This window comes from Hippocampus comes, unplaced genomic scaffold (assembly GCF_001891065.2).
Source record: "Hippocampus comes isolate QL1 unplaced genomic scaffold, H_comes_QL1_v1.1 scaffold249, whole genome shotgun sequence".
In the NCBI taxonomy this organism is placed as follows: Eukaryota; Metazoa; Chordata; class Actinopteri; order Syngnathiformes; family Syngnathidae; genus Hippocampus; species Hippocampus comes.
In genome coordinates this window covers 838,362-858,077 of record NW_017805035.1, presented here as the reverse complement: position 1 = coordinate 858,077, position 19,716 = coordinate 838,362, and the positions used below count along the sequence as shown (strand labels likewise).

Below are 19,716 nucleotides of genomic sequence, written 5' to 3'. Positions count from 1 at the left end.
ATAAGCGCGGGCGGCTCGCCGTCACTTTCCCGAGAGCATTATCATGCTAATGCCAGCGAGGAGGAGATACAGTGCAAAGTAACCAGAAAAAAAAAAAAAAACCCGAAAAAACTATATCACGGAGGAAGGAGCGGAGACAAAGAGACTATCCGATCACTCGCTCGCCCGCCCGCCGCTGACCCCGCAGGCGGGGAGACAAATGGACTCGGACACTCGGTTCATTAAGAGAACAGCGCCTAATTAAAAAGATCTCGTCGGGCAACGAGCGACCTGTGCCTCTTTGCTCATGTCATTCGATTAAAAGAGCGGCACAGATGGGTCCGCTAGTGGACTATCGTTTCAAGGAGACGACCATTTATAATTAGCGAAGTCTATGATGAAACCCTACACGATGAGTCAATGTGATCAGGGTCGGTCGAGATTCATCATGTCCGATGACGTCAAAACGGATAACGAGGGTGGTGATTGAACAGTCGTGTACGGAAGGACTGTCGCAAAAGTCCCGTGTGAGAATACGGCCAATCAAGAGGTTCGTGTGTTTACAGGTCACACACTTACAGATTTATCGACACGTTTATTTATGTATTCACGCATACAAATCAATGTACACATTCTAAATGTTACGTTACACCTTTCAGTCACGCATTTGATTCATGTTACACATTTGTGACAGTGGTTACGCATACGGATTCTTTGACGTATTTGTGGATTGAAACATGTAAATGGTTCGCTAGAACAATGGCTCCATGTTATCGGTTAATTTCGCGTCACCATCACGGAATTCATCGCTCTCCCCAGTTCTGCGGTGGCCGCACAGAGAAGGGGAAGTCGGCTCCATTTCAGTCAGTCGGTAGCCTTTATTTTATTTGTCTATATTATGTATCCATTTCTGACTCATTAAGTTCTGTGCTAAAGACGTACACTCCACGTGTACGAACCAATGTTTCATGAAACATCAGAAGCTGAAGTGACAAAACCAAACATTTGTTTGCGTTATTGCTGCAATCGGATTCATGTTTTCGCCTCAACGGAAAAATATTGCCTCTTGTTACGAAAGAGATTTCAAGACAGGAAACGTAAAAATACAGCTGCGCTCGCGGGAAAAAAATGAGGACGTAGTTAAAAGTTAAACGACCATCATTTTTATTCTTTACTCTCTTCTTTGTTTTTTACATTATGCATAACTCAGATTGTGCAATAATCTAATTGTAACATGCGTTTGTTCATTTTTGATGCATTTTTATGCTTTAGAAAAAATTCATGTCTGAATTTTGGAACGGATTAGGGCATTGAAATGGAAAACGCGTCTCTACTTACAAAATTTTCTAGTGAAGAAATTTCTTCCAGAACCAATTAATTTCGTAAGTAGAGGTACCACTGTACCGCAAAATCTGATATATATCAACAAATCTAATATTGTTTATAAGATAAGCTTATTGCTTGTGTTTGTTAAAAAAAAGACCTTGGGAAAAAAAAAATTGTTGCTCACAATCGCAATGTTGAAGGGGAACCCCCCCACCCCCTCCTGCAATTAAATTATCTTTCAAAATCGCTCAGTCCTAATCTTGAGAGACATCCGGCAATTGGGCCTTTGCTGCCTTTCATCGGAAGGGAGGAATTAGGCTCGTAACAGCATGTGTGTAAACGTGGCTCGTAACATCAAATCCATCGAGCAACAACAAAGCAAACGCAATTATGAAAAACAATGATGCGCTCTTTTATATCAGATTGTAAGGCAATCAAGCGCTGATGAGACAAAGAAAGAGGACAGAGCGATGATATCATTTTGTGATTGCATTCAGTGGTGGAAACGGCAGACACTACAATGTGAAGGTACAATGAAAAAAAAAAAAAACTAATCGAGACCCTTCCAGGTCGACCAAATAATCAATAGGCAATCAATCACGAGAAGATGATGTGATTCCAGTGTTGACAGCAAACATTTGATGTGTGCAAACGCGTGATTGTAAAAGAGCTACAGATGAGTCACGCAGATTAAATGAACTTTAATTAAAGCAAAAGACGCCCGAGCAACGTGTTCTGTTTGGTAATGCTAAAACGCTGATTGTCTCATCAACAGAATGAGTGCTTGTTCCCCGAGTGGGGTAAAAAACAAACAAAAAAAAAAAAAACATTCACATGACGCAGTGCAAACCGACACAGGAAGGTGGGTGTCCACCTGGCGGATCACCTCTGTTCTGATGAGGTCAGTCCTGGTCTACTAATTTCAACAGTCGGAGGTACCAGTGTATCAAATACGCAAATCAAACGTTTCCATTTTGCTGCATCCAGACCTTTGCTGCATTGCACCTTTGCACACATCCCACCGATAGATATGCATCTTCCGCACCTTGACCATATTTATTGTTATTTATTTATTTTTTACCAAAGTGAACTACCCACTTGATGGAAATAAGCCACGCAAAACAAACAAAACCGCAACAAGTCGGAAAAGTCATTTTACTTCGATGAAGACCTGCAAAGTGTAATCTGCAATATTTTCTGTTCTCATGCCAAACATTTTTTTTGGAGCCTTATTTTGGGATCACTGGGGGCTTATTTGGGAATTACGAGCAGCTCATCAAGAACTCGGCCTGCATAAAAACCTAATTACATGATTCCCAACAAACCCTGGAAATAATAATCCATCATCTGCTTTCACTGTTGATTGTTAGCAATGATCATTATCTACTTCTGCTTGGCAAAAATCACAATAAACATGGATCTATTGTTATTTTGTGGGCTAAACTGGCACATTTGAGTCAGGCTGATTTTAAAAATGGATCTGTACACTATTAAGGAAAAAAATTTTAAGTTCCGGGAACTCCAAATTTCAATGCAACAAACCGATAATATTTGAAACTGGCCAACTAAATTTTTGTCCATTTTGCTTTTGTGAAAACTGGCTTTGCGGTATTTCAGAACAAAATTTCCCTTGCATTGTCCCCAACCTTAAAGATATAAATAAAAACAAAATATGTTGGAGGGACCAAATTGCTTGCTTTTTTTGTGTGCTAAGCGGCACGGTTTCCATAAGTGTCTATAATTTATATTTTAAAATTCTTCCAACTTAAATTACTTATACCCCCCGCCCAAAATACCAGTTGCCTGTTTTTTTTTTTTGTTTTTTTTTAACATTGCTACTCAGTCAGGCTGTCAGCATCAAAGTCTCCAGAGTCATTTTTGTCTTTTAAACTGCCTTTGAAATGAAGCGCGATGGCTCTTAACAACGGACTACGTCATGTCAGTATGGACAAAATCTCTCGAATGAAGTTATGGAATAAAACTCTGGTATACGATTATGGAAAAAGTATCTGCAATATGACTAGAAAACATGTGGAAATCGCGACAAGACTGTGGAAATCATCGAGAGAATACAAATATGAAATAAAAGTCTGTGTTATTAGTGTTAATTTGACACTTTTGTCAGACTTGTTGGGGAGGGAGAGGTGCGTGGGTAGTTTTCGCCTCATTGGACGTCTGCCTGCTCAGAAATCATGTGACATCAACGAATGTGGCCCCCCTCCTCGAACCATGCCCCCCCCCACCGCCCCATAACACCCACTGTCCCTCCCTCCTTTCAAATATCCATTTAAAAATAGACCAAGATGTATGGAAAGCAGCCCGGAGTTCTGAGAAGGCGCGCGCTAGCTTCCAAGGCAAATATTGCGCACATATGGCAGGCGTTAAAGAAATACGGCAATAAAAATAAAATTAAAAAAAAAATTGAAGGATGACACAACACGCACGCACTCTCAACACCGACCACGCTTCGGCAAGGCCGCTCGTCTTTGAGAGGGACATGCCATAAAATTGACTTTATGCATTTCATTCCGATAGCTTCATGTCTGGAGTGGCTGTGAAATGAAACAATCATGTAAGACCTTTGCTTTTCTGATTAGCTCGAAAAATGCGTATGTGAGCGAGCCTTTTCACTTTTGACCAATGAGGGACGTCACAATTTGGTTGATTAACAGAATAAGCAACTCCACACAGCTTCACAGCTGGGCTGGCCAAAATTCAAGAACCAAAAAAAAAACCACTTGGACAAGCAGAGCTGCAGTGTTGGCAAACATTAGCATTAGCTTCAGAGAAAACCATGTTCAATGTTGTTGGTGTGCGCGTGTGCGTGTGTTTTTTAGAATATTTTTACGTTCAATGTAATTCGCCACAATGCTACATTAATTCACGAGTGCATTTCAGTGGCTCAGAAGTGCAGCATGTGAATGGAAATGTGTGTCCACTTTTAGCGCGTGTGTGGGAGGGTTACTGTTAAATTAGCCAGCGGTGACTTTGCACTAGCACGCGCCGCATATGTTAAAACACACCAAATAACACCTCAATTAAAAACAAACAAACAAAAAAAACAGAACCTTGACAGTGTTCAACAAAAGTGAGGCAGATGTTTTATTCTTAAAAATGAGGTCAGCCACTGTGACTCTTCTGCCCTAACCATGCGTTTGACGTAAGAGCATGACGTAGACAGCGAGCTAAACAATCCTCCAATAAAAACATGAAGATGAGACTCCTCCGTTGAGTATTTTTATGGAAGTCTCTTATAAAACTGCATATAACACAAACACAACACAAATATTTGTACAGCATCCAATAATCAAAGATGAAAGTGGACTTTAATGAAAATTCCAGAAAAAAAAACCTGAACATGTCAAAAGAAGGAGGATGGAAGTGGATGTTGTCACACCTTTCCACTGTTCCACTGTTATGAATCAAAATGGCTACCCACTGACTTTTTGGGTGGTTCTAACTACTTCCACCACTAGGGGCACTGTACTGAACTGTAATACAATACTTCCACCACTAGGGGCACTGCACTGCACTGTAATGCAATTACTGGGGGCAGAATAGTGACATGAAACTTAAAGTGAAATTTAAAAACTTGACTGAGAATTTGAAAAACAGTTTTGCAAGTCAAAGTAAGTAAAAAGGAACTACCGGATTAAGCAAACTTCATTTTACCATGTTTCATTGGGTTTTCTGTTTTTAAATGTTGTGATGTACTTCAGTGATTCTTTCACATACCGCAAGCGAGAGTCTGCATACCACTCGTGAAATCACGTTCGAGTCTTTTCATTTGAGCTGCTTTGATCTTAACTTTGGTGGAGGTGCCAAATTGAAGATATTAATGACCGAATGGATTCTCAAATTAATCGACAACTATTTTCACAAGCAAGCGCTCGTTTCGAGCCAATGTTCATATTGCCAAAATGCTCCAATTTTAGCCTCTCGCTACTAATTATTCCCCGATTTCTGTCGTCCTTCATGGAAGCAGGCCGATTCATCTTTTGTGTGGCATCAAAATAAGACATCGTCAAACGTCGGCTTTTAATTTGGAAAACGAGGAGCCAACTGATTCGGTTTCAAAAAGCTTGGTGATCTTGCTTCACGGTTGTTTAGTTGTCTTTCCGTCACTCGACAATACCAAATAAACAACGGAAATTGGTGAATGAACTGTAACAGGTAGAAAACGGTTCTGTAGTGCACTGAGGCAAAATAAAACTGGATCCGATGAATCGATGGCATAATTGATTTGAAAGATAATCAATAGTGACAGCCCTACATTTCACTTAATCTTGTTTTTAAATATCCAGTCTCTGGAAAGTACTCGCTTATTTCCCACACTCTCAGTTGAAGTTGAACTGGTAGAAGCCGGCAAGATCCAGCCCGCTGCTTGTCAATCAAAGGTAAGTCGGACTCGCTAAAGGCCCGCCCCTAAAGTAAGTCGGTTTGACCATCGCAGGAAATATGCTGTAAATAAGTCTATAAATGTTGACCCTTTTGGTCGAAAGCATACCAAAGACGTGATATGAAGACACCCGGGAACTGTTTTGAATTGTGAAAACAAAGCTAAACGTCTCCTTGAATGTGCAACAAGAAGATGAACGACTGTCAAGGTCAAAGGTAAAAGCGTCTATTTGTGGAAGGAGACCTCGTTAAGGCGGCCCTCTGTGAAAAATGGCGGAGGGGTGTTTCGGGGGCGGGGGAGGGGGGGGGAGGGGCGCAGAGAAGAGAAAAGTCATTTTAGACTTTTAATTTCTTGCTTGGTTTCACATCTGCGGGCCATAAAAAGCTTCATTTTGCGAGACGGCATGGTGACTCCTCCCCTTCACGCTGTTATGCTAATTGCTTTAGCAGAGATGTGACGACTGCTTTTGTCTTCATCAAGGGCTTTTCTCAAACCCTCAAACTTTCTTTTCCGACTGGCTTTTCATACAAATTCACCAGCGCCGAGAGCCTCCACCCCCCGCCGGACACATCGCACGCCAGATGTCAACCAATCAACCAAATCAATCTACCGAATCCAAAGACTCCTGCCGGTCGCTGTGACCTTTTGGCGGCCGTCACTTTCTGCGGCCACCAAATTGTGACCATTGATGTCATCGGAGCACTCAAGAGATGACATCACACAGGGACCTGTTATGATTTGCTGGTCATACAGTCTGGAATAGGAATAATATGCACAAACCACTTCCGTTCAAAATATTGAACGAGACATCAGGGTAGCTCATGAGAGCCCCTTTCAGTGAGCATAATCCACTTCGGTTCAAAATATTGAACGAGACATCAGGGTAGCTCATGAGAGCCCCTTTCAGTGAGCATAAAAAAAATAAATAAATAAAAATAAATTGAAAAACGGGAAAATATGTCCTGAAAGGTGAACAACTTGACATAGACTGTCAGCTATCATGCAAGTCGCAAAGACCTTCAGTATCAGAAAACAAACCATCATAACCTGTTTTTGATTTTTATTTCGGCTATTTTTTTTTTTCACGTTCAGCATGTGGACGAAGCAGCATGAAGTCGGAAACTTGATGTGGCGCAACAAAGCAAATCAATAAGCAAGTGTGCATGCCGCCGGCTATTTCCTCACACGCTGGCTTTCGTTTTGCCACGCCGCGTCTCCGTTAATCGCCGAGAGGAGAGAGAGCGAGCGAGCGGCCATGTCGACGTATTCTTGTCCGGGTTTTAAATAAACGCGGCGGGAGTGCATTGTGGGTAGACGTAGCCACCAAGCAATTGCGCTGACAAGCCAACACATAGATGCACACGAGGTCCACTCGCACTCGCCCGATACGGTTCTGACAGATGGCGATGAGGCGAGTCTCCGGTGGCTTGGGCGGTTACCGTGGTTACCCCTTTGCTAATCGTGACCGTGGCGCTTCACCTCTGACTGACAATGATGTCACACAGGGGTTGGGCGTTATGGCTTGAAAATAAAAATTTTGAAAACATTCAGTAATAGAAAAGGCAAATAAATCACAATGGCAAGATAGATTTTTTTTCCCCTTCTGGAATTTTTAAAAATTTTTTATCCTGACATCAAACAAGTTTTTAAAGCTTTTCTTGTCAATTTTTATTGATACAATAGAAAGAAAGAAATTTTTCTTTGAGAATGTGAAAATGAGTGATTCCTCTTGGTAAAAAAAAAATCTAAACATGTAAAAACATGATTCTTAATCTATCACCATTTTAAATGATCAGCAATTTCACAAAAACCAAATCTCAGTCATCCAGGTCATTGTAATTGGCAAAGGCTGAATGGCCTCTACTTTCTGTTTGCCGAAGACATTTATTTCACCATTCTTCCAAAAGGCTTCTTTAAAATTACGGACCCGATCTATTGATTTTGGTTTGAAACCGTTTCCCATAAACACAACGTTGTTTCCAAAAAATTAGTATGTCCACACAAAAACAATGGCGGCGAACGCGAAACAAGCGAGGAAGTGTGTTGACTGACAACGAATGACAATTTCGGCTTGGGGTCACGACAGGGGAATGCTAAACTGCTGTTCTCCATTTTCAATTACCGTTTGCGCTTCTAGCATACAGACGGTCACATGAGCACTGAGACGACCGATGTCATCCTCTCCGGAAAGATGTGTTGTAAACAGGGAAACACAAAGGTGGCATTTTCAGATTTATACACGCTGGAATCTACTTTTAAGATGAATCGTATTCAAGCTGTCAAACTGCCCCACTAATGAGCCATTTTGCCATCAGACAGGTGAGCGACTGGTTGCTATACTATTCACCAACCACACCTAGCAACGCCATTGAGACGAGCCCCAAGGTACACAGGTCACCAGAGATCTAAACAAGGTGACTCTTCATCTAACATTTGGAAGTGAAGAAGCCTTTTGAATTGAAGGTAAACTGTCGTCAACAAGTAAGATGAGTTCAGTTGCCTTGATTCAATCTCTGTGGATTCTAAATAGACCGCCACACATAAGCCCCTCAGGTCTGGACTCGCAACGCTGACCGCCATCTTGTCATGCTCGGCCATGGACCGAACCCCAAGCGGGCGTGAGCCAACAAGCAGTCGAAAGAGGGGAAGCTGCTGGCTGCCAAGTTTGTAGAAGCACGGCGGCAGTTAAAACCCAAATGGATGCCGGCGATGGCGACCGGACGACATCAGCATTGTCATGACAAACCCAAAGGGTAAGCAGAGCTGCAGATTCGTAGCACATACTTAAATGTTCGGTGAGTTGTCGACGTGGTGCCGGGAGGTATTCAGGTTTGCTGATGTATCAAGTGTAATTTGACGGCTTGGTCATGAAGTGCTGCCTGCACAAAGCGAAAATATAATTGAATCGTCATATACACTTGCGATAAATAGATACGTAGGTTGAAAGAGAGAGATTTATCATGTCCTGGATTTTTCTAAATCGACACCCGATGTGCTCCGATTGGCCGCCTCGGTGGGCTGTTAGCGGGACAACTTGCAACCGCCGCCTTCTTTCCTGGCGCCTTTAAAAGCCGCTCAACAACTTCCCGTTTTACCGAGCTTGAAATGCTTCCATGTTTGAGCCGCGCACGCCTACCTGGGTGCCACTTCATCCGACTCCATGTTCCCCAAGGGCCTCCGCGACCGGCCCCCCCTCCGCTTCCTTCCCCGAGTCGTCTTCCCTGCTTCGAAGCCTAATTTCAACCACCATTACCCCAAGGGCTGTTAAGGGGGTGTCATCTGCAGTCGAGGAACCCCCAAACAAACAAAAAAACAACACTGGGAATGGAAACGGGGACTAAAATTACATTCAGGGATTAACAGTCCATTCGTTGCGCCGACTGTGACGCCGACCAATCAGAACCCGGGAAAGTCACGTGACATCACTCTGGATGACATTTATAGTAACTTGCACTGGCCTCTATGAGACATCTTGTACCACGAATGACTCGCATGACACCAGGCAGCAAAAAAAAAACCCCAATTGGGCCTAACCGGGACATTTTCACTCAGGGGTCCACTCACTTTTGTTACTTGATGTTTAGACCTAAGTGGCTATTGAGTGAGGAATTTTAAGGGCAAAGTCACTCTGCGCTGTTATACAAGCAGTACAGTAACCACTTCACCTTGAAGCGAAATGCTGTTTTGTCAGTGTCGTTCCCTGAAAAGCATCAAATATTTACAAATATGTGAGGGGTGTGCTCACTTTTGTGAGCTATTGCAAGCCACGTGAGCCAAATCCTGGAAAGCAAAACAACTTCATGGACTGCGGAATGAATGCTGACTGCACATCGAAGATGCTTTCGGTCAAGCGAACAAACTGGATGCTGAGAGTGAAACCTGAGCTCACCATCATCATCATCATCATCATCATCATACAGTACGCTGTCGCCAGGTCCAACCCCCCCCCCCATCCATGAAAAAAAAAAAAAAAAAAAAAAAAAACAATACCAGGGATGGAAATGGAAACTAAAATGACTCATAGCGATGAACACTCCAGTGGTCACGCCGGCCACAACAGCAACCAATCATTGGCCTGCCGCCGCGCGTCATTTAAATAAAAATCGCTGATGTCACGTCGACACAGTGGTGAGCAGTCAGGGCCAGCTCGGTCTACCCTGCTCTCCTAGACACCATCAAAACTACAATTACAATCGAAATTCAAATATTTGTTTGATTAAATGATCTGATTTTTTTTTTTCACCAAGAGTCCATTCCCTTTATTTCATTGAATTTCTCTTGAGTGCACTTTTTCTGTTGTCAATTTTTCCTGTCCAATTAGATTTCAGGCTCTGATATCAACCTAATCTGGCAATGGCCTTCAGAATTAGACGCAATTGCAACTTGACAATGAAGCCTGCGCTATTTGGGGTGGTAGAGGGGCCAAGCCCTGCTGCAAACAGTGAAAATCTGTCAATATTTGACTCCCTCCCCGCCACCGCCCCCAAAAAAGTTTCATAATGACCTATATATGCAATAAGATGAGAGGCAAATCACAGCTTTTGCATCAATGCCAACATAGTTCCTTGGCCCCAACATGCCAAAAGATCATGGCATGGTACAACTTGTTTCTTTGGCTCAATCACAAGTTTTTCAACAGATATTGGAGGGAAGTACACTTTACACAGATCGGATCGGCGGATATTTTACTTTTTATACCAAATTGGTGGTCGGTAATGTCATAATTTGCAGACCGATTAATGAAGGGAGGTTTAACACTGATACCCCTCCATCCCCATTTCCCATGTATTGAATGTTAATCAGCAATTTTGGGTGAATTTCTAGGTTTTAATGGATGTCATTTTTTTTTTCACCAATATATTTCAGTGGGCGTCGATTATACACAAATGTTGGCTGTTCATAGGCCCAATCCCCCTGCAAATAGTGAGGCACAACTGTATAGGAAATGAACAAGTTGTTTAAATCGATTGGCCAAATTGATCATTTTCTGATGGGATGGATGATTTTTTTTTTTTAACTCTGCCGAATCATGGAAAGCGTCGATGAAGGATTATTTTTAAAATGCAAAAATGTGAATTGACAAATGCCCAATTTCAAATACGTGGGGATTCATTGCCTGAGCAATGGGACCGTTTCTGTAAACAATCCAATTTCAGTTTTTTCCTCCCAGAGCCAAAGCAAAACTTGTGACAGCCAAATTTCGATCAGTAAAAGATGACATGCACGGGTGATGTATATTAATGAAACGGCGTTTGTATTTGACACATTATTGGATAAACGTCGTGAAATTCTCCATATGCAGTACGCGTGCCATTATATGTGCGTTTTTATTGAATAACGATGGTTTCCAGGACTGCGACGTGATAATGGCGTTCTTAAAAGGTGGATTAAATCATGCGAGTCCCCACTCAAAGCCCAGGTGCCAAATCCACGGTCCGTCACTGCATCCGCACAATCCGATAAAAATCAACTTGATGGACTGCTAAATGGGATGAAAGCCAAACGCAAGTCGCCTGCAGTCAAGCCAACACACTGGACGTTCGGAGCGGAACCCGAGCTCGCCATCGTCGCCGTGATGTCACTGCAGCAGCAGACGGCGAAGCCAGGTCAGACGATTTCTCCAGGGAATGAGGTGACAACTTGAACGGCAGCCACAGCAGCAACAGTGACTTGACGTGCACGCGCACTGACTGCCTGCGAGTGCACAAAGACGGGCTGACCTGTTCTCAGCAGCATCTTCCTTTGCACAACTGGAAAGCTCGCTTGCTCTTTTTTTTGTGCAGCAGCATAACAATCCTGTGAGAACAATGAGCTCTCATCGAGACGCTTGGACCTGGCAGGTTCAGGAAGCTATACACGAAAACATTCAGAAACGAGAAAGGGGCGGCGGGGGGGGGGGCAAGCCATTGCTCATTAGGCGTGCAGAGTGGGCACATTTTAGAGTCAGATGCTTTTCATTAGCGTAACACTGTGCGCAAAGTTGCGGAGCGCGGACGTGGACGCCACCAGGCTGAGAAAAAGAGAGACAGCCCCTGACCCACCACCCCAAAATGCCAAAACAATAAAGAAATGAAACGAACATGAGAGTGGGGGCGAGTGTTTGTCTTACCTTCTTCCTTGAGGTAGGTGACGGGAGGCTCGCGACGACCACGTATAAAATTCAACTGTTCGCTAGCTCCTCACTTGGTAGCTGTTCGATATTATGATGTCACGTTCAACTGATATGGTGTTGTTATTATTCTTTCGGTGAGTTTGTGCTCCACGGGTGCTTCCGTATCCCATAAAGTGTCCTCGCGCTCTGACCAGACTCGAGCGAACTAGGCTGAGACAAGACCACAAGCATTGGCAAGCAGTGAGAACACGCCTTCCCACTGGAGTGATAGGTGAGACGGCCAATCACGGATAAGGTAACAGAATTTGTCTCCTTTCTGATTGGTCAAGGTGGTTTCTCCTCACGTCCTTATTAGCGCCGCTCACTTTTCGTCCAGATGTTAAATGTCTGACCTTGTCGGCCTTTTTGAACTGACGCCAGCCAATCAGAGCGCAAACAATGCCAGATTTAAATTCAGACATTCGTACATAACACCTGAATTAACAAAATGGGGCACGTGGTCGTTTTTTTTGTGTCTTCCACTTTAAAGGATCGTTAATGCCTCATTAAATTAAATGACATAATTTTATTACATTATATTACATTTAGCTCGTTACAACATTACAAGGCATGCCACATTTTAACTCTATTTGTTCTTTTTTATTTTTTTTTTGCATGAAGTTGTCATCCAAAAAAAAAACAAAAAAAAAAACAAAAAAAAAAAGCAAAAAAGGACGTTTCGCTTCTCTCACAGAAGCTTCGTCAGCGGTAGACAACCCTGAAGTCTCCGTGAAGACTCCGGGAAGTTGCCCTGCGCTAAACTTGATTAATCAAGACCCAATGATAGGGAATTTAGAAACCAATGGGCCTCTAATAAACCAATAGGGGCGTGACTAACCATCCCCACCCAGTCCTCAAACAGGCCACGCTCAGCTTTTTAGCGCAGGGCAACTTCCCGGAGTCTTCACGGAGACTTCAGGGTTGTCTACCGCTGACGAAGCTTCTGTGAGAGAAGCGAAACGTCCTTTTTTGCTTTTTTTTTTTGTTTTTTACCCACAGGTACAGATGACGACTGACAGAACCCTTTCTACGATTTATTACATTATATTACATTTAGCTCGTTACAACATTACAAGGCATGCCACATTTTAAATTCAGACCGAACACCCGAACAGACAAGCTGGGTCACGTGATAAGTTTTTGGGGGGAAACATTTAAAAGATGAAATCCATCCAAGTAGATGGATTGGATGATTAAAAATATGTATAGTACCTAAATTAATAAAGCTTAATTAGGAATTGCAGGAAACCTACTTGCGATCTGTCTGTCTGTTTGTTGTCAGTCCGTCCATTCTTCCATCCAGTCATCCATCCATGAAATTATTCAAAAGATGAAATGGAAATGATATTTTTCATGGGGTATATTTAAAGTTTAGTCCACTCTGCTGCAGAATAAAAACATTGTTTTCCAAAAACAAAGCCAGTGATTTTTTTTCCCTCCCTGAATCGCATTTACAGTGAGTGTAATTATTTATGCAAGATGTTAAAACAATAACAACTGCGGTGTGCCAACACCTCCACCAAGGCCAAACAAACAACACACCTCATGTGAAATGTCTTTAACATTCATTTTTTATTCACAGAGACATGATGAAAAATTAAATATATCTCGGGTGGGTGGCGGGGGGGTTTAACATTCGTGGATCTGCAACAAATTGGAGGAGGCCTTTGACACAGCCCTCTACAAAATTATTTTGAGTGTAAAATCTGTTCGGCCATTAGCTACAGCAGCTAGTTAGGTTCTAATATGTTAATAGTGAGGTAAAACAGTGTACTAGTCGACAAGTGTGTGCTACTAGCACTACCAGGGACATTATATACAGTAGTTATACTAGTTAACATTTAGCTTTTGTGGACATTTTGCCCCATGGGGAGTTGTCCTAATTGTCTACCAAAGTTGTGAGGACAAAGAGCATACTAGTACTTTATCTGAATCCCAAGGATCTCAAAGTTGTTTGCAGATTAATTCAAGATCAAAGAAAACCATCTTCAGGTTGTGCTAGAACCCAGAAGGAGCACTACTAACAGAAAAAATATGACGATTGACACACTGTTGTTCTTCTCGTGTGTTGAATTCGTATTCGTGACGCCAAAGAGCGTGCTAGTACATGGACTTGAACAACTTTAGAGTAGTAGTACTAATAGTACCACGCAGTTGCCAACGAGTGCATCATTTTGCCCGACTCGTAATTCTCTGAGCAATATGCAAAAATGCTCGAGGAAATAATGCTTCGAGCAAAACATATTTATACGAGTGCGCTGATTTGTCTTGAAAGGGGCATACTCGTACATGAGTCCTTAACTGGACATCAAAGATATCAAATGCTCAAATGGATTAGCGTAGTCGGTGACACGTGGCGAGAAACACGGACATCTTGTCCATAATTCATGCATGTAAAGCACATTTTCCACGTTGGTTCAAGCGTGCTGATTTGTTGCAGTTTGCCTTCAGGGTTCACACCGTTGGTCGCGCGTCACGTATAAACGCTGGCCGACGTGCGCGTCAGTCGTTATGCAAGGACTGCATGAAGTTGCAAAAAGCGGCACTTGAAGCTACTTTCTGCGGGAACAATCATGTGAATGAGCCTTAGAGGCAAGCTTTACCTCTGTCTGTCGGCAGATGACACAAGGGGAGAAAAAAAACAAAGGAATCGAGTTCTCGGAGAAAACCGCAACGTGGTGCAACATGAGTTGATCCCAAGCAAACTGATAAAAGGTTTTCTTCGTGAACACGTCCAATCAACACTTCATTAGTAGCTTCTCGACTCTATTGGATTGAAACCACTTTTATGCCTTCCACGTATTCATAGCTTCACTTTGCCAGACTTCTCTCGAGAGCAGCGCTCACCGTGGGGATGTTATTATGGGATGCTACTACAAACAATATTGGTCTTACAAGAGGAGAAGGAGCGCACACTTTAGAAATATTGCTACGGTGGGAGTCATTTGTGCTTGCAGCTTTTTCCACATTAAAAAAAAAAAAGGTACACCGCATCATTCTGTAAAAAAAAAGGAAACACAAACCTTCCAGGGTACTACTCCAATGGCTCGACCCCAAACTCACAGGAATGACCATATTTGGTCCCAGTAACCCTTATTAAATGGTTATTGGTTCTGTGGTTGACTTATCAGCGTTTCCGGCTATGCGGCAAGTCATCAATCCAGAACAAGAACTCAGAATTTTCAAAATTTAATGTCACACGTCTGTCTAGTAGGCTTTACAGATGGTTTAACCCTTTCATGCACCCTGTAACCGATAACTATGAAAATCTGTCACCTGTCGTAACCGATGTCCCTCAAAGTTTTAAATTTACCATTTGGATAAAATCTCGAGAAGGAATTGAGTTTTGAAAAACCGTCTGGGGAAATGGCCGAAATTTACCGATAATGGCCACTTTGAACCAAAATGGTAGGCTTCCTGAGGCTTTCTTTTTCAAAGACTTCTTATGATAGACACGCCGAACAAATTTCATGTTGCTAAATGGCTTCAAGAAAGACATTTTCAAAATTGTAGTTCAATGATCAGATTTTAGGGCTTTGCAGCAAGTCATCAATCTTCCGGCCACAAACCAGGACAAAAACGTCAAATTACACAATTTAAAGTTGCCAGTTTGTCTCGTACACATTTTCACTTGTCTGGAAAGTATTTTCCGTGATATGTATTTGGTTCAGCAAGAATCAGTATTTTACCCAAGAAATGTCCGAGTGCAACACACAGGCCCTTTAAGATTTAACATTCAGTGCATTTTTTTGGGCCGTTGATCAGGATGAAGATGAGGATGGATGCTGTGGCTAATGTAGCCTCTCAATGAGGTAAAAAAAAAAAAAGCCTGTTTAAGAGTCGAGATAAATCCCGGCTGTGGCCTCATGTGGACACTGACTAATATCTGGATGCAAAGACAGGAGTCCATTCGAATGACAAACATTCCATTAGTTTAATTTCTTAACTCCATTAGAAAGCAGACACACTTCACTTTGTTGCATCTGTCACTGTGATGCATCGGACACCGCCAACCGCCCCGCCCACACCCTACCGACCTTCATGAGTGATAGTCATCTACAGATGTCAGTGTCACTCGTGGAGATCAACACCGAGACGGCCACCCCGCAACAATCGGACGTGACGGAATCGACGTGATGGAACAGCAATGTTGACGAGGAGGTGAAGGGAAGTGAATGGAGAGGAGGAACTGATTCAATATTGGGAGGCTTGCTTCCTTTTCTTAAGATGAAGGTCAACTCCGGGACGGCGGCCGGACGGATCGATGTCGGAGGACGGATGGGTCACGCCGCCAAGTAAAAGGTCAGAGTGGTCGGGTGTTGTGTACTCGGATAAGATGAATTTAAGAGATGTCAACGATGCATCGAAAGCAGAATAAAGCCTCGAAGCAGAGAGGTGGTAACATAGACACACATTGGGAAACAGCCAACAAAGTGGTACATTGACTTACGTGTTTCATTTGTTACTCATGACAAGTACATTTTCAATTAAAATTCATTAAAATACTGTGCTTTTCCGATTGGCAGACAACCAGTTCAGGGTGTACCCTGCCAATTGCCCGAAAGGCATGCCTGTGACCCTCGAGAGGGTAATTAGTTCGGAAAATGGATCAATTAATTGAAATATCATTCATCTGTTTCAATCTCCCTGGAAAAAAAAAAAAAAACATTTTCTCTTTTTTTTTTTTTTTTTAAATAAAGAAAAATAGTACTGTATTTTGGGCTTTCGAAACATAGGACATGATGGTGATAAAGAGGCAATTGGATGAGTCGCGGGACGGGTTGGACGAGAAGAAACTCTTCGGGGAGAGGACCACCTCCTGGTTGTGGCCCAAGCTCCAGGATTTGTTGCGTGGCCTTAAGCGGGACATGATATTGGCGTCGTCGGGCAGGGCCGATACCTCGTACTCGCAAATCTGGGTTTGGTGGCGACAAAACGGGCAGCAAATGCAGCCTGTGCCATCAGCACCATAGAGTATCTTGACCAGGCAGCGGGCGCACACCCGATGGAGGCAGTCCAGGAGTTTGGGTCGGCGGTTGTGTGCATTGTAGCGCTGGTAGCAGATTTTACATTCCAATTCCTCCGATGAAGAGCGCTCCTTTTCCTCCAACTCAACCTGAGGGCAGCTCATCTTCCAGCCGAGCTCTGAAGCAGACAGACTGAGGATCAATAACAATTTATGTAGGGTTAGGGGGTTAGGGTTAGGGTTATGGCTCAAGTGGTAGGTGGTGTCAGGGTTATGGTTATGGATAAGGACTGGGGTTATATGCTAGGGCAGCGGTCCCCAACCTTTTTTGCGCAATGGACTGGTTTCATGTCGAGGACTATATTGACGGCTTGGCATGGAAAAAAATGTCAAAACAGGCTGAGGGGTAGAATTTGGGGTTACAATTGTGGTTTGAGGTAGCATGAGGGGGAGGCCCATTTTGGGGACCCATTATCAAATGTTTGTTTTCATTTCCTTTTCACAAATGTTCCATGGTTTTCATGTGGGCTGTTTATGGGTTTGTATTACGTTTAAAAGCCTCAATTTTCCCGACCCTAAGCCAATTGCTTATAGCCTGCAATGCCTCCATAAAAGCCATCATGTCACTTCATCATTCTATCACCCGAGCAGAACTGATGGACACTTTGGCATTCATTGCCTTTGTCATTTACCAAATGAGCTCTTAAAGAACCAGGATGCTCCCAAGACGTAATCTATAGATCCCCATTTTCTCCCTTCATCTGAAACCATATGCACTCTTTAGGACCCGCTCGCTTCAACTACCACCCAAGACCACAGTTATCATTTCAACCTGCATCGATCCAAGCAAACTTAACTTGACCTGTAATAGGTATTTACTTATAGATATATATGTGCATGTGTGTGCGTGTGTTTGTGCGCGTGTGCGTGAGCTCCCTCTGTTCCTTTCCTTTCTTTGTTTGACTACTGAGTGGGAGAAAAAAAAACAAACGAGACACAATATTGGGACAGGGTGAGGAGGAGAAAACACATGAGAGGGGAACCATTTCCAGGACCAGTGTCACGCTTTTTTGGGGGTCTTTTTTTTTTTTTTTTTTTTTTTTTTAAATAAAGAAAAATAGTACTGTATTTTGGGCTTTCGAAACATAGGATTTTGGGGGCCGATCACCGATTGAAACCGGTCACCAATCTGATCACAAGTTGTCTATTTTGAATAACTTAATACTGTACAGTGGTACCTGTACTTATGAAATTAATTGGTTCTGGGAGAAATTTCTTAAGTAGAAAATTTTGTAAGTAGAGACACGTTTTCCATGTAAATGCGCTCATCCATTCCAAGGTCTCTCTTAGCCAATGGGATGCCAGGATGATGTTCAGGAGTAGCCAATGGCAGAGCAGCTATCAGTATCTTGCGTTCAGGAAACTCAGAGCTGCAAGTTAGCAGCCTCCACTGTATTTTTACCTTTCGTATCTTGTCATTTCTTTCGTCACTAGAGGCAATATTTTCCTGTTGAGACGTTTCGTAACTCGAACATTTCATATGAAGAGACGTAAGTAGAGGTACCACTGTACTTGCATTCTCTTTACTGAGTAACAACAAAAGTATCCTCGCTCATGTTGGGGGCACTCGTAAGCCAAGCTACCGCTGTGATGTACATATTTTACATCCACGCTTTAATATTTTTTGTCTTTACAAAGCAGTAGTTAAAAATTGATGGCTACATGTAGTCAAGGTCAAAATGTTAACCCTTCAGTAGACAAGGGACAGGAAAAGCACTTTTGAAAGTAAAGTTCAAATACAACCTGATTGGTCTAAGTGTCTCTATTTTCCCCTTGCATCTCCTGCAAACTTACAAACAGTCAGTTATCATGACATTTTGTCAAACTAATGAGCTGAAAGCAGCTGAGCACATCACATGGATGAGGTTGCTTTCTAGCCCGAGGAGTGAAGAAGGCGTTTGTGCAAGTCGCAAGCAAGTCTCAAGTTTTAACCTTCAAATAAAAAGCATTACAAGTTATGATGACAAAAAGATCAACAACAATACTCTCATGCATGCATTTTTTAGCCGCAATGAAAAACGACTAATATATCTGCAGCTGATTCAACAGTTCTTACCGTCTTCTTTGCGTGTGCGTGTGTCTGTGTACATAATCAAGCGTGTCTATCATACTGCCCCCTGGTGGCCATGGTGTGCAGACAATAGGAGCTGCAAAATGACTGCATGAAGTCATGATCCATCCATCCATCCATCCATCCATCGATCCATTTTCTGAACCGCTTTATCCTCACAAAGGGTCGCGGGGCGTGCCGGGTGTGTGTGTGTGTGTCCTCACAATGGTCACTGGGGGTGCCGGAACCTATCCCAGCTGTCTTCGGGCAGTAGGCAGGGGACACCCTGAACCGGTTGCCAGCCAATTGCAGGGCACACGGAGACAAACAACTATCCTCGCTCACACTCACACCTAGGGACAATTTAGAGTGTTCCGTTAACCTGCTATGCATGTTTTTGGAATGTGGGAGGAAACTGGAGGACCCAGAGAAAACCCACGCAGGCCCGGGGAGAACATTCAAACTCCACACAGGAAGGCCGGAGCTGGAATCGAACACGGTACCTCTGCACTGTGAGGTTGATGCGCTAACCCCTCGCCCCCCTGGGCCGCCCTAAAATCATGATGCAAAAGCTAATTAATTCTTTACATTTTCTTTATTTTATTACTGAATGCTTTTACAGTTCTATATGGTGCTATTTATACAATTAAAAAAAAAAAACGTAACTTTTTTTTGTTGCCGTTTTATGAGGCGCAGGAACGGATTCATGGCACTCCATTCACGTCAAGCGATGAAGATGCCACAAGATCTGATGCAGTTCAAGACTAAGTCACTCAAGTCTTACA

At 42.9% G+C, this 19,716-nt stretch overlaps 1 protein-coding gene across 2 annotated transcripts in view; it reads right to left on the bottom strand.

The window, feature by feature from the left end:
• Window positions 1–12,139, bottom strand: part of sema6cb (semaphorin 6Cb) — a 94,722-nt gene extending 82,583 nt beyond the window's left edge. The window contains exon 1 of one of the 2 annotated variants that reach the window (XM_019863786.1): window positions 11,814–12,139. The gene's annotated coding sequence lies outside the window, so the exon portion shown is untranslated. The remainder of the gene's footprint in view (window positions 1–11,813) is intronic. The other variant, XM_019863787.1, reaches the window with a different exon arrangement.
• Window positions 12,140–19,716: the final 7,577 nt, after the last annotated feature.